Source organism: Oncorhynchus mykiss, chromosome 8 (genome assembly GCF_013265735.2).
Source record: "Oncorhynchus mykiss isolate Arlee chromosome 8, USDA_OmykA_1.1, whole genome shotgun sequence".
Lineage (NCBI taxonomy): Eukaryota > Metazoa > Chordata > Actinopteri > Salmoniformes > Salmonidae > Oncorhynchus > Oncorhynchus mykiss.
In genome coordinates, this window is record NC_048572.1 from 54,600,651 (window position 1) to 54,614,803 (window position 14,153).

At 43.9% G+C, this 14,153-nt stretch overlaps 1 protein-coding gene across 3 annotated transcripts in view; it reads left to right on the forward strand.

Moving 5' to 3' along the window:
• LOC118965528 (SPRY domain-containing SOCS box protein 4-like) overlaps positions 1–14,153 on the forward strand; it is a 112,163-nt gene that overhangs the window by 42,698 nt on the left and 55,312 nt on the right. Inside the window, exon 2 of one of the 3 annotated variants that reach the window (XM_036985697.1) lies at positions 5,223–5,303. The exons of 1 other annotated variant lie outside the window; for it this stretch is intronic. The gene's annotated coding sequence lies outside the window, so the exon portion shown is untranslated. Of the gene's footprint in view, positions 1–5,222; positions 5,304–11,952; positions 12,245–14,153 lie in introns of those variants that run through there. One more of the 3 variants, XM_036985699.1, reaches the window with a different exon arrangement.

Consider the following 14,153-nt stretch of genomic DNA (forward strand, 5'->3'; position numbering starts at 1 on the left):
TATTTTCAGCATTCAGTGACATTTATTCCCACAGTAATTCTTCATGGATCCATCTAGTTGAGGTTATGAAAACAGTGTGTGGTAGGCTATGTGAAAGAAGGATGAAGTGACATGCCTCCCAAAGTTTGGAACTGGCAGGAGGATAGTAGTAACGGGTGTGGTGTGTGTGTGTGTGCCAATGCCGCCTCAGCATTACGGCTATGTACTAAGCCATAGGCAGAACTTGACCGTAATCGTGATTAGTTTGTTTGGCCGGAAAAAAAGTATAGACTTTGTCGCCGGCGAATCCTTCCAGATAGAGAATTTGGCGAGATGCTTGGTTCAAAAAATGTATTGGTTTGAAAGGTATATTAAAAGCGAGAGAGGGAGAGACATTCATTCATTTTCTAAAATAGAATGGAGAATGTAGATCTACTTATCCATTTCATTATTTCAATCCGCTCTATTTCTATCCATGGTTCCACATCTGTTCTGCTCTTCAGTGGTAGTCCTTAGCCTGACCCTCGACCCAGATGTACGTAGCCTAGCGACTAGCCTTCTGTTTAGTGAGGGAAATTTAGCAGTGGGGTAGAATGAGGGTTTCTGCCGTCGACTGGTTGGGCATGTGGATTAAGTGAAAGATGGGAGATGGGATGGAGTGGAGGAGGACATGTAACGATATATTTGGCCTACTTCCCCTTTCATACCCTTTTCTGTCTTCATGAGGGAAGTTGTCTTTTGCGTGCATCCCATCCCTGTCTGTCGACAGCACGTGTGTGTGTGCCTTGCCTTCCTCCGTGGTTGTCATAGAAACGTTAGAAGGACATCTTCCTCATAGGGTTCTGGGTTCATGTGTTGGAATGGATAACGAATGAGATAAGCCTTTGTTTCTCGCAGGATATTCATTGATTTGCCCTTAAGGGCAATTCCACCACTTCTCAATCTCCAGCACCATATGTATGTATGTATGTATGTATGTATGTATGTGTGTGTGTGTGTGTGTGTGTGTGTGTGTGTGTGTGTGTGTGTGTGTGTGTGTGTGTGTGTGTGTGTGTGTGTGTGTGTGTGTGTGTGTGTGTGTGTGTGTGTGTGTGTGTGTGTGTGTGTGTGTGTGTGTGTGTGTGTATATGTGTGTGTGTGTGTGTGTGTATATATATATGTGTGTATATATATATATATATATATATATGTGTATATGTATATATGTGTGTATATATATATATGTGAAAACACTGTTTCTATGATCTGTGGTTGAATTATTATTTATTTTTTTAAACGTGCAACCAGTTTCTAGCCAGAGGGAGGGTATTTTCTTACTCGCCACCATAAATCTGTTTTTGAATATCATTGTTTTTAAAATGTTTAGACTTGATGTGTAAACATTTTTTAACTACAAAATGTAAAAACATGCCGTTTTCACATGTGGACACTGGTATGGTGCTAGAGATGATGAATATCAGGTTGAAAATCAAATCACATTTCAGAACTTGACAGGCCTGCACAGAGCCCTGACTTTAACCCCATCGAACACCTTTGGGATGAATTGGAATGCCGACTGCGAGCCAGGCCTAATTGCGTGATCTTACCAACACTCTTGTGGCTGAATGGAAGCAAGTCCCCGGAGCAACGTTTCAACATCTAGTGGAAAGCCTTCCCAGAAGAGTGCAGGCTGTTATCACAGCAAGGGGGGGGACCCACTTAATTTAATGCCCATGATTTTGAAAGGAAATGTTCGACGAGCAGGTGTCCATACTTTTGGTCATGTAGTGTATGTGCTGTACATATAACTAGGAATAAAGTGACGGCTGAACTCCTGATGAGTTGGTACAAAAAGGGTCAATGCAGATCGTCCGAGTAGCTATTTGCTTAACTATTTAGTGGTCCTATGGCTTGGGGGTAGAAGCTGTTCTGTTGCTTCGGGGTCTATTGGCTTTCAGTTTCATATGGGTATCAGCTCCGTCATAGGAATGTGGAATCTCATCGTAGCTTTCTTATTTGGATACCTTTTTATACTGTAGCTTTGAGATGGATGTATGGAATCAAATGTTCTTGGTTGCGTACACACGTTTTGAAGACGTTATCGCGGGTGTCGTGAAATGCTTATTTCCCTTGCGCCAACAGTGCCGTAATACCTAACAATGCAAAGCAATAGAGCCCCACAGTGGAGGTGTCATAATAACAGGGAAATGGTTCCAATCGATTTTTCAAAATTTTTCCAATAGGGGATTTTAGAAACACTTAAAATAAGAACTGTTTGGTGTAGGTTTACCCTGGCGTGACATTTTGATAACTGTAAATCTTTCTCGCAAATGTGACTTCTTAAAATTATATTTTTTATATAATCATTATTTTAGTTTTACCACCCCAACAGATCCACAGATGATGCAATCTCTATTGCACTCAACACTGCCCTTTCCCACCTGGACAAAAGTTACACCTATGTGAGAATGCTATTCATTGAGTAAAGCTCAGCGTTCAACACCATAGTGTCCTCAAAGTTCATCACTAAGCTAAGGACCCTCAGACTAAACAACTGGATCCTCGACTTCCTGACGGGGCACCCCCAGGTGGTAAGGGTAGGGAACAACACATCCGCCACGCTGATCTTCAACATGGAGGCCCCTCGGGGGTGTGTGCTCAGTCCCCTCCTGTACTCCCTGTTCACCCACGACTGCATGGCCAGACACGACTCCAACACCAAGTTTGCCGATGACATAACAGGGGAAGGCCTGATCACCGACAACGATGAGACAGCCTATTAGGAGGAGGTCAGAGACCTGGCCGTGTGATGCCAGGACAACAAGCTGTCCCTCAACGTGATCAAGACAAAGGAGATGATTGTGGACTACAGGAAAATGAGGACCGAGCACACCCCCATTCTTATCGTCAAACCAGGATAAGCCTATATGAAACACAGCCCTTATTTGAAGTGTTTATAAAATCCTCTGAGGTAAAGGGAGTGGTGAAAAATGATTGGAACCATTTAAGGGCACTATGACTCATACTGTGGTACTCTATATACTCCATATTAGAATGAGGAATGTCAGAGTCTGGAATATAAATATACATGCAATGTTTCAAAAGCAGTGCTCTATTACTGATACTGTAAAAGTTATTGATTTGGTTTCTAAAGCGGAGCTGAGATTATTATTTTTTTTAATCTGTTTTTTTAGAGATTGTGTGCCTGCATGTTTGTGTGTTTACGCATGCGTGTGTTTCTGTGTGTGAGGGAGAGACCTGTCTTCCCACTAATTCCAGGGTAAAGTGGCTTATTTAGCTCCACAGCCCACCCCGGTCTTGAGGAAATGGAGAAACCATAAACCAGACAGCCAGCCTCATGGGCTTTCCCCTGGCCTGGGCCGTGCAGCAAAGTGCTGAGTGTGTCAGCGTTTTCTCTCTCTGTGTGTGTGTGTGTGTACTCTATCTCTAAGTGTGTGCGTGATGTGCAAAGAGCCCCCATCTGAAAAGCCTCTTTGACCGACAGTTCTGTGTTTATGTAAAGATACTCTCTCATGAAAAATACACTTTTGACAAAAATTACACTGTGTGCGCGGGCGTGTTGGTGTGTGTATGTTTTATGAATCTGAATAAGATTAACCTACAACTCCATATTTGCCAAACACACACCACACACTTTCCTGTCCACTTCATTCACATTGAGGGTGATATTTTGAACCTGAAAACATTTTTTAAAAATGTCTATAGTAAATTGAGTTTCAAAACCGTGGTGCATATGCAAAAATGTCACTCTCAGTCCGACAACTAAGATGTCTCGTTTTTTTCCCTCGTTTGTTCTCTATTACTCCTTTATTGTTCCTCAAGCAAGGGGGAGGCCGATGACATGACAACTTCCCATCAAGCCAACTCCTTGAATGCCCTACTCCTTGAAGTTGGCAGTTGTCTAAAAAAACACTTTCTCTTTTTACCCTTTAGTGTGTGTGTGTGCACCTCATTGTGTTTATACTTGGGATATCGCTTTTCAACAGGAAAAGGACGTCTCAGGGATTCAGGGAGGGTAAGCTGATCCTAGATCTGTGCCTCAGGGCAACTTCCACTGGGAGCCATGTCTGCTGCTGAATACTATCGGTTCACATTTGTCTTGTTTCACACACTCAATTTGCATCATTCCATGTGTTGTGTTCTCTGAGGTCTTCTCAGGTCCAACAAGTTGGAACCCGTTCCAAAATGGACCCGGGGCTTAAATAAATAAATAAATACATAATTTAAAATCTGGAAACCCAGTCCGAACAGACCCGAGGACAACCATAACTGGCCCCGTATAGACCCGGTCGTGTCCAGATCTGATCCAAGAGAGGGAAGTGACAGAATAATAAAATAAAATAAAAATATATATATATTGTTATTAACTTAAGCTGTTGATGCACACACAGAGATCAGCAGGTGGGGGGAGGAGGGGCGGTGTGTTATGTGTGTCTGAGTGGCGAGATGGAAAGACCACGGCAGCCAAACTGACACGCAGTAGTTACTGTAACAACTGTAGGTTATTCATCATCCAGTGTGATGACATGGTACCTGTTTTGATTGCATCAGACAGAGAAGAGAAGCTCGTTAAGCTAGCTAGCTGGGTTGGCTATTTGTGGCTACATAGGCTGCGCTTTCCCTAGCCACGTTTTTCTCAACTCCACAATGTACATCGATGGAGTTGCGTGGAGATGAGTGTGTGGACTGTATCTCCGACTACATCGAGCCGCTGTCAGACAATACTTAAAAAAATTAATAATAATAATTCTTAAACACTTACCTATGTCCTCTGTAGCTGCCTGCCTTTCTTTCCTTGTGGAAATTATTTAATAAAATGTTAATCAAATACGCGGAAACCGTCGGTGGTATCGACTAACAGCGACTCTAGTTGAAGGTACACTCCGCCCACATTTGTGCAACCTAACTCCGACTGTACATATCGTGGAGTTGAGAAACACAGCTACGCTACCCGTCCCCATCCTACACAATTACAACAATCACTCCATTCTAAATATTAAGCAGCAGCCTACCTGTTGGCTCATGGTTGTTGTAGACAATCATTGTCATTTCACTTTTAACTGCTTCATTTGAATTCCAACTTGCATGTCACGGCACCCAAAGACTAGTGCCACTTTGATGACTTGTGATTGGCCGACAAAATAAGCTACACGTGCCACTCGTGAAAAATCTGAGCAGCAGCATAAATGAGACAATGTTCTCTCTACTGTTTGCTTGATAACTCTACCTCTTATCTGTTTCAGACTCACACCATATGTTGTACTGATCTTTGAACCAGAAGCACACCAACAGACTGACGATGTTGCTTTCCTAAGAACCAACAGGTAATAAATGCATTGCTCTTGTTTGATTCTTGCTTGACCCATTTGATCCTTAAGTGAACTGTATTGTTAGTATGTGAATGTGTCTTACCCATGGTTTGGGCGATTTGTAACTGGGTGATTTCTTAAGTGTATAGCAGACGGTACATGTACATTGCTAAATATAATACGCTTTTGTGTTTTATGTCCAAAGCGACTTAGTTGTGCGTGCGTACATTTTTACGTAAGGCTGGTCCCGGGAATTGAATCCACTACCCTGGCGTTACAAGCGCCATGCTCTACCAACTGAGATACAAAGGACCACTGCTCCATTGACCTGATAAGGGGCAGGACCCTTTTCCCAGTATCGTGCCGGCCCAAACTCCTAAGGGGTTGGGGGTACTGCTAAGTCTTCTCTTTCAGTGGGCGCTTTATATAGAAACGCACACTGCACACTCAGTGAAACTAGGTCAGTCGTAGCATGTATGAGCCTAGCTCTCTGGTGGCGTGGTGGTGTTAGCTGACCTCTGATTATTTGCATTGACCCCGATTTAAACCAGGTAAATAATGGTGAGGAAACATTGCTGTATGTGGGAATATACACGAGTGCATTACACACACACACACTCCCTCCTCACTGAAAGCCTCTTAAACCTAGTGAATGCAGGGTGAAACCTCAGCCCCTTGCTCCTGTTTACTGTCCATTGACTGGTGCCCTGAATATTTCAGAGGCAAGGCAGAAATGCTGTTCACTACCATTCCCTCCCTCTTCATTTCCGTATGAACTGTAACTCAGTAAAATTGTTGCATGTTGCGTTTTAAATGTTGTTCATATAATCTTTTAAATTTAGCTTATAAAAGGTGTCATGCTCATGGCTCCAGTTATGCATTTGGTTTGCTTACCTGCTAGCTAAGTTGCTAGTTTGCAAGATAAAGCTTCTTTTAATTTTTTTACAGCAGCAGAGACAATCCCCTCATGGATCAAGATCCCTGCTGCCTGATATTTGTTTTGTGTGTGCCGCAAACCTTTTTGAGAGATTGCAATTACCACAGCTCATGAAGTTGGACTTTTTTTTACGTTACCTTGCACTTGTTAGCATTTAGCTCGCATCCGCTATGGGAATTCATTGGTACTTTTTTAGCATTTGTTAGGACTGTTATTATGTGTGTATATGTGTATATGTGTATATGTATATATGTATATATGTATATATGTATATATATATGTGTATGTATGTATGTATGTATGTATGTATGTATGTATGTATGTATGTATGTATGTATGTATGTATGTATGTATGTATGTATGTATGTATGTATGTATGTATGTATGTATGTATGTATGTATGTATGTATGTATGTATGTATGTATGTATGTATGTATGTATGTATGTATGTGTGTATGTATGTGTGTATGTGTGTGTGTGTGTGTGTGTGTGTGTGTGTGTGTGTGTGTGTGTGTGTGTGTGTGTGTGTGTGTGTATATATATATATATATGGAAAGAAATAGCAGGTAATACCGTATGGTAATACCGTATGGTACAGGAACTGTATGAAGGTATGCAAATTCAGATACCGACCAACCCTAGTTCTTGCTGTGGTGAAAAATCAAACTATTTTGGTAGGCACGAGCTAGCGGATTGATATCCAGTAGTGAATAAGTGAGTGAGGTGAGGGATGCACTGTTTTCCTTATTTTAGAAAGGGGGAAGATCAACAGGGAAGAGGGGATGCACCAGATGGGGCCCTATAAAATCTGTGAAATCAACTTAATGTATTGAACTTTATTAGAAAATGTATTACTTTGTCCAAGATTGTTAAGACATGAACAAAATGCTTAAGGGATTTTCCTTAAACTTTCTCAAGAGGCAACGGCACACAAATGCCCCTCTGTGTGTGCATGTTTTTCAGTCGTTAATGATGACAACCGTTCCATTTACCAGAAAACGGTTTTGTCAACCTGGCTTTAGAATGTCCAATGTTGTTTTTCTATTAAAGTGCAATTTTGAGAACGAAACCTGGAAAAACTAAACAAAGAAACAATTTTTCTGCAAAAATTCTGATGGAATTAGGCATTGACCCGTTTATTGTTTTAATTTTTGTACCTTTAAAAAAATAAAATCTAATGTAAAGAGAATACAGTGGTCTGGATCTCTTTGTCATATGTAGCTATAGCCCTCTTTGGCACAATATGCTGTGTTACAATTTCACAATTAAACCTAACAACAATGGAAAGCGGGGAAAAAACGATTGCATGGTAGACATTGAACTAATGAAATTGAACGTGTGTGAGATTTTAGGGGCACTATGGGATAGCTCGGGGAAAACTTGACGCGTGGCAACAAGGGGTCGTGGGCGACAGACTCAGACAGCAGATGCCGGGAGAGAGGGAGATGGGGGGGGGGGGGGTGGAGGCCATCAATCAGGTTTAACTGTGACCTGTAACCTTTTACCCCCTTAGGACCCTCACAGTCTGGGTGAGTGCGGTCTGTATCACAAGAACTGGGGTTTACTGGAAAATGGAAGGAAATGTTTGGGGAGATGGAGGGGGGGTGGCGGCGTTAGGGAAAGAGCGGAAGCGAGACCGACGTTGGGAGATGGCTAGAGATGGAGATGGAGGCGCTATACGAATCATAAATTCAATTTCTAGTCCCTTCAGCTATCTGGGACCCAAGAAGCATGTTGACACAGAGATGGACTGTGTGTGTGAGAAAGATGGAAACATATCGTTCTTTTCCTGTCTCAGCTCTCAGCATCCTATCAGTTGTAAACCTTAGTAGTACTATTATTTACCTACTCTAGCTGTCTGTGTGCATGCTTCAGTAGTCTGCCCTGAATATTGTAGTCTATACGCAAGATGACCCATTCTCATGCTGATTATCAAGTAGATCCAGCTGTGGGATTATAATTTTTTTGAGCGGATGGTATCACTTGGAGCTGATTTTCTGGGTTTTATATATCCGTGCTGCCAGTTGGGGAACCCTGCTGTAGAGTAATTTCCTGTGCCCTTACATGGTGTTGGAGAACATTTATTCACAGTCTAGAGAGACTTAAATTGTGGCTGGCCCCTGAATGTGTGTGTGTGTGTGTTCACACGTATGGGAGGAAGGATGACGGATGAGCAGTGGGTGAGTCTTCCCTCTGCCACCCTCTCCTCCCCATCCCTTTCACCATCACCCTCTCCAAACTGAACCTTTCCTCTTTCTGTTTGTTTGCCATCTGTCTGGGGTCACTTTGACGACTGCCAGATGAGCGTCCCGCCCTTCTCCACGTCCTCTTTCTCTCCATCCTCCTCTATCCGAATCCTTAGGGCTCTAGTACCCTGCATTGTTTTTCTTATCTCCATTCATCCCCTTCTCCCTTTCTCGCTCCCTTGGGCCTTGTGTTGAATGGTTGGGAGGCTTGGTCTACGACACGTGTGTTGGTAGAAGATGGTTCACACACACACTTTTGCTCTATTGACAATATGGGATACTCTGCTCCCTATTCTTTCTATGGGGGGGGGGGGGGGCGCTTGTCCTGCAGATTAACCCCCTCACACACTTTAACGAAGCACACCCTACACTCACCCCTTCATACCAGCTCACACGCACACACTAGTGATGCGTGGGTCAGCTGTTTGTTCACATGCACCCACCTGCAATTGCTAATAATCCATCCGCAACTGGCTGACTGAAAATCTGAGTCCCGACACTAACCCGCTAATATAGTAAATACACTGTAGGCTACAGCCAAATACGGTAGGGGGTGCAGGATTTTTGGGGGGATATGTTTCTGCTAATAATTTGACATTTTGGTAGGCTATTTGTTAGTCAGCTTGTCTATAATTGGATACATTCAGCTTCTCTTCTGTCATATGTTGCCTTACATGCTGAACACACCGCTTGCATTATGCAGGCTAGTGTTGCAATATGAATGTACATCTTATTCAATAATTTCATCCAAACTGCTCGCTCGCGTCAACGAGTGTCTGCATTGCAGAACTTGGTTATTTTTTTGGGACGCTTGACACGCTGCAAGTCCTGCCTCTCCCATTTCCTCATGGGTTTTAGGAGGATATACCCATGTGAGTGATTGAAAGATGAACTGAGGCCCACACACCAGTCCAGTTGGTGGTGGTAATGCACCTTGAAATTGGTTGCCAACCGCCATGTAAAGTCCAAAGAAGGAGCGATTACTAGAAACTAACTCAGTTTACCCTTTTATCTGTGGATTAATTGTCTGAGTAGAGGAGCTTGTGCATTTCAGGTAAAATAGCAACCCAATGTATATATCCCAGGACAAATGAGCTAGCAACAGCAAGCTAGCTAGCCAAATTGCCATAAATGTTTCATGTGTTTCGACCTGTCCCCAAATTTAATATAGTTGGTTCAGAGTTTTAATGTTTTTCTTTTATTTCAACCTGCGTGTCCTGATCGCATCAGGAAACATAATGAAACAGAGAGTGTGCACAATAATGGAGCGCGAGACGTGCCTATTGAGCGTCTTTGTCCCTCCCCTTGTTCTGGTCTCGACATTTAAAATGATGCTCGAGACACTTTCCTCACACATAAGCAGTAACCTCAATAATATTGGCAGGACGTAGCAGTGGTCATTTTCCCTTCAACTGAAATCGTTACGGTTCAGTATTTCTACCCCCCCCCCCCCCCCCCCCCCCCCCCCCCCCCCCCCTTAAATGCACACGCTATCCACACGTATGGGATGGCAGGGTAGCCTAGTGGTTAGAGCGTTGGACTAGTAACCGGAAGGTTGCAAGTTCAAATCCCTGAGCTGACAATGCAAATCTGTCATTCTGCCCCTGAACCCACTGTTCCTAGGCTGTCATTGAAAATAAGAACGTTCTTAACTGACTTGCCTAGTTAAATAAAGGTAAAATAAAAAAATCCCCAATTCAGTGTAAGACAATGTTGGGATGAAAACCTCACACATCCCATCATAGGGCAGACACTCCTGCAGAGCACCCCCAAAAGGAGGGTCCTCACCAGTACCTGACTGGTACACTTGACCACACCCTTACAAATGAAATATTACAGGCAGAGGTGTATTGCATAATTCACTTAGACTACCGCAGAGATGAGAAGCGGCTGCTCGGCTATTGAAACCCATTTCATGAAGCTCCAGATGAACAGTTATTGTGCTGACGTTGCTTCTAGAGGCAGTTTGGAACTCGATAGTGAGTGTTGCAACCGGGGACAGATTTTTACGTGCTTCAGCACTCGCTGGTCCTGTTCTTTGCGCTTGTGTGCTCCTAGATGGTTCTACGTCACAGTAACAGCACTTAGTTGACCAGGCAGCTCTAGTAGGGCAGAAATATGATGTTGGGAAGGTGGCATCCTATGACGGTGCCATGTTGAAAGTGAGCGCTTCAGTACAGGCCATTCTACTGTTTGTCAATGGAGATTGCATGGCTGTGTGCTCGTAAAAATTTTTAAAAAAAAAGGGTTTATACACCTGTCAGCAACTGGTGTGGCTGAAATAGCCAAATCCACTAATTTCAAGGGGTTGCCATGTCGTGCATGTCTAACTAATAGGCAACTTTGAACCGAACCGTTTCCCTCCTATCTTTGAACACACCGTAGTTACTTTCAAATTCTTTCTTTGAAACAAAAATCTGAAACACACAAGCGTTGGTAATGTATATTATGTTTAGCCTACGGTGACTGCCTACATTGTCGGCCGTTTAACCTGCGTGGGCTAGCCTCCGTGGCTATAATGGCTAACGGTGAGTAATTTTAGTGTGTGTGTTGGGTTAAGGTAAATGGGGTTAGAAGTATATTTGACTCAGTTGATCCGCAGCGAGGGCTTGTGTTTTTACAGTGCTATGCGTTTCCCCTTTACCTCGCTCCACCGTAGTGGGCTGAGGTGGGACTGGGAGGGTGAAAGGGGGCGATTGAGTAGTCTGTGTGTGCGTGTGTGGTGCAGAGAGGTGGAGGTTCAGGCCCGGTGTGGTGTCAGTTAGTGCTCCCCGGTGGTCCGCGTGGCCCAGGAAATAGGAAGTCCACTCAGATACTCTGTGCCTCATTCATGACGATGGAACACTCACGCTGTCTGTGCTGGTGCCGGAGGGATGTGTGTGTGTGTGTATACTGTGTCTTGAGCTGAAGTTTTTATTTGGTCTGTCTATGGCAGGAAAAAGCTGTCAAACTGTGTGTCTGGAATGGAGCACATAAATAACTGTTTAAATGCTGCTGTATGTGTATGAAATATGTTTGTATTATGTTGTATGTCTAAATGTGTGTTTAGATTCTGCATAAAGGCATGATTGTATATGTACCTGCGTTTCTAAAGTGTATATACCATATGAGTAAGTGTATATTTTGTACTATATTTTAATATAGGCTTAGACTATATGATTGTTCTATCCGTGTGTGTATTTTATGCGTTTGCTGCGTGTCTCTCGGTATCTGTATGGCAGAGGGGGTTGGTTGGGCTCAGATGGGGTGAGGGAAATGAAATGGGCGTGTGTGTGTGTCCCCCAGCCCGTCTGTCTGGTCTCCGTCGTAACCCTGCTTGATGAGATCAGAGGGGTTTGGCTTTCAGCATGAGGCAGCCAGCCAGCCTTCCCTCTTATCCTTGTCCTACTGTCTCTCTCTCGCTCACTCACTCACTCACTCACTCTGTGCTGAACTGAAACTAACTCTGAAGAAGAAGAGTGCTCGATAGCGACAGGCGGCGGACGGCACGGCAACAAGAAGAGTCGCCGAGGGCAGTAGCGATAGCGGCCGGGCGGCTTAGCTTCTGCCAGGCAGGGAGGGAAGAGAGGGTGGGTCACCTCTAGGGAGAGGGAGGCTTTTCCCTCAGCAGGACTCAACTGGCTTGTGTTCTCTTCTCTGTTCTTTCCACAACGGAGAGAGGGAGCGCTTTTATCACCGCTCTTCTCTTGATTAGTTTTTTTTTTATCGGCTTTGAGGTGGAACATGAGACGCGGAGTTTCACAGAAGAGCTACACTGCTGTTACTACTTACTGTAAGCGGCCTGTTTAAGACTGTTAGAGAGCGCGTGGTAGCGAGGTGGATGGCTTTTGTGAAAGTTACGTTTTTGTGTGCGTGAATGAGGGATGCCGACACCTCGTGATGCACTCTGTACTGTTTATTTGACTATGTACTCCTTATCTAAGAGTTTATTATTCTCTGTGTGTGTGCGCGTGTGGCATCCTGCATCTCTCTCATGGCTGACAAGATTTCTCCCAGACGCTGCGTGTTTCCTCTCTTCCCTGTCCCGTCTTTAATTTCCCTAATGGACCAGAGGCCCCAGCTGTACAGGATACTCTTCCCTCCGCTCCGTGTGTGTCGGGAATTATCCTATATACCGTCCTCGGATTTCCCTCCCCTTACTGACACTTAAAATCATATCTACGCCTGAATTCTATCTATTCTAAAACCTGACATTTTCTATACCTCTGACTTCTATATATACCCCCCGCATTCATCTAATATGGTTTGTGCCACAGCTATAGGTTTCTGTTGTCCTACCATGTTTAGGTTAGAGGGGAGGGGGTAAATCTGAGCTGTGCTGCCGGGATGGTTAGATAGCGGGGCTTCATTCTGACTTCATCTCTTTTGTTTTGTCAGCTGCTGACCTCTTGCTTGGCTTGTTATCGCTCTCTTTCTCTCTGTCTGCCATTATGTTTGTGTGCGTCTCTCGCTCTTTCGCCCCCCCTTTCTTAGATAAGGTGATTTAGAGAGTAGCAGAGGTTGTGGTGAGTTTCTCTGGCCCATACTGTGTGTTCAAATCCCTATTGTTTGTGTGTGTGGTGGGGGGGGGGGGGGGGGGGGGGTTCCGGAGGAAAGTCCTTGAGCAGTGACTAACATTATGCTTGGGAGAAGACAGCTGTTAGGAAGTCGTGTTCCATGTACATTTTGGGTTGGTATGCTGTGCGTGTCTCCGCAACGCTAGCATGCAACTGTGTGTGTGTTAAGTGCCCTTCTATGAGTTTATACCACTGGCGTCAGTTCAGCTAAACCTAGGATATGGCGGGACGGGTTAGGGTTTACTTTAAAATGCTATTTGGAGAACAGAACAAATTACCCCCGCCATTCATTATTATTGTAATGTTTGTTTTAAACGTCTGTGGATCGGCATATACACTGTCAACCACTACTCAACCTTATCATAAATGTACTTTTACTTACGCATACAGTAGGCTGAGTATTGTATAAGGCACAATCATCGTTTTAATTCAGGTTTTTTTTTCAGGCTTTGGACTCAAAAGCCTATACGTAGGGTCTATTCATAAACTCTAATATGCGTATGGATGTTTTGAATTAATCATCAGGAAGCACTGTCCGTTTTTGTGTTAGGTTTTGAAACGACTACCACTGTTTCAACCTGCTGTTGAACTTCTTTCTTCAAATTGATCATCACAGTGACTTGATGATATGTGTTTTGATGTGATTTTCGACATCAATGCATTTGCATTGCTGTCAGTGGTTAGAGGGACAATAGAGCCCTGAGTGTACCAGGCCATTAGGACTTGATGCTCACTAGGGAGATGGGTACTACCAAGCATGTCCAGAGTGCATAAAACGAGATTACCATGTCTCAATGGTCACGTGAAAATTTTACTGCGGTCATGACTGCCGGTGTGTCTGCCGCCATCGCCTCATGTTTCAGTATGATAATACATGGCCCCATGTCGCAAGGATCTGTACACAATTCCTGGAAGCTGAAAATGTCCCAGTTCTTCCATGGCCTGCATACTCACCAGACATGTCACGCATTGAGCATGTTTGGAATACTCTGGATCGATGTGTTAGACCGCGTGTTCCAGTTCCCGCCAATATCCAGAAACTAAGCACAGAAATTGAAGAGGAGTGGGACAACATTCCCCAGGCCACAATCACCAGCCTGATCAACTCTATGCGAAGGAGATGTT